Here is a 1335-nt window from a genome sequence, read left to right as displayed (position 1 = left end):
GCAGCTGTGAATCTTGGGCCATCTGGTATACTGTTTACCAAATCTCTTGCAACTTCCTCTTTGCTTTCCCTCCGTCTTTGCCGCCTGGCTCACAGCAACCTCTCCACTTATTCCAGTGGCTTCAAACCTTGGACTCCTTATCTCAAATGGCCTCCTCCAGACCACGCCCATCGTCAAACCCTGAACCTTGTTACCAGCTCAAAACTGTTCCACTTCCATGATCACTAATTCAAGACGCCGAAGTGACTATTGCAACTGTTTTAACTTCATCAGGACCTCTAATCTAACTCCTCCACTTTCTTCCTGTTCATTAGCCCCATTCATTTCTTATATTTATATTAAATTAATATAAATAATAAAATACATTTAATATAAATTGTCATTTATATTAAATTTCATGTCTTTGATGATAACAGAGTCCTTTCTCTGCAACTGCCCAACAAATTCCAACCTTGGGTACATTTCCCCATCTGTCTTTTCCATGTCTGTACCTGATGAAGACCAGTGGAAAAAATAGGGTTACGAGAGTACCAGACAAGGCTTCACTATAAACTCACAATTGTTGGTGTCAATTGAGCACCTAAACTTACCAAGCAATGTTACTGTATTTCTCTAGTTAGCATCTCTCCTCTTCTCTGCTTATTCTAGACCTTCTCCACCTTTTTTCAACCTTGGAACCTCTTCCATTCTCCTCCCTCTTAGCCATCTCCCCCGTACCTTCAAACTTTTTCGACTGGATTATTTCCAGGAGTATTAAAACATGCTCTAATTATCTTCCATCTTTTAAAACAAACCAACAAGAACTCTCGACCTCCTGACCTCGTGTTTCGCCCGCCTCGGCCTCCCAAAGTGCTGGGATTACAGGCGTGAGCCACCACGCCCGGCCCGACTTTTTTGTTTTTTAATTCAGAGTGCCAGAATTCAAGTGACACATTTTCTTCCTTTAGCTTCTATTACCTTCACTTTCCTGGTTTTGCTCAAATATGTCTGACCATTAAACAGAATCATCAGGGGCTCCTCTTCTACAAAATCTTGTTTTTTTTTTTTTTTTTTGAGATACGGGGTTTCACCGTGTTAGAACAAGAACTCTCGACCTCCTGACCTCGTGTTTCGCCCGCCTCGGCCTCCCAAAGTGCTGGGATTACAGGCGTGAGCCACCACACCCGGCCCGACTTTTTTGTTTTTTAATTCAGAGTGCCAGAATTCAAGTGACACATTTTCTTCCTTTAGCTTCTATTACTTTCACTTTCCTGGTTTTGCTCAAATATGTCTGACCATTAAACAGAATCATCAGGGGCTCCTCTGCTACAAAATCTTTTTTTTTTTTTTTTTTTT

Source organism: Mandrillus leucophaeus, unplaced genomic scaffold (assembly GCF_000951045.1).
Source record: "Mandrillus leucophaeus isolate KB7577 unplaced genomic scaffold, Mleu.le_1.0 Scaffold168, whole genome shotgun sequence".
Taxonomy (NCBI): domain Eukaryota; kingdom Metazoa; phylum Chordata; class Mammalia; order Primates; family Cercopithecidae; genus Mandrillus; species Mandrillus leucophaeus.
This window is presented reverse-complemented; position numbering follows the sequence as displayed.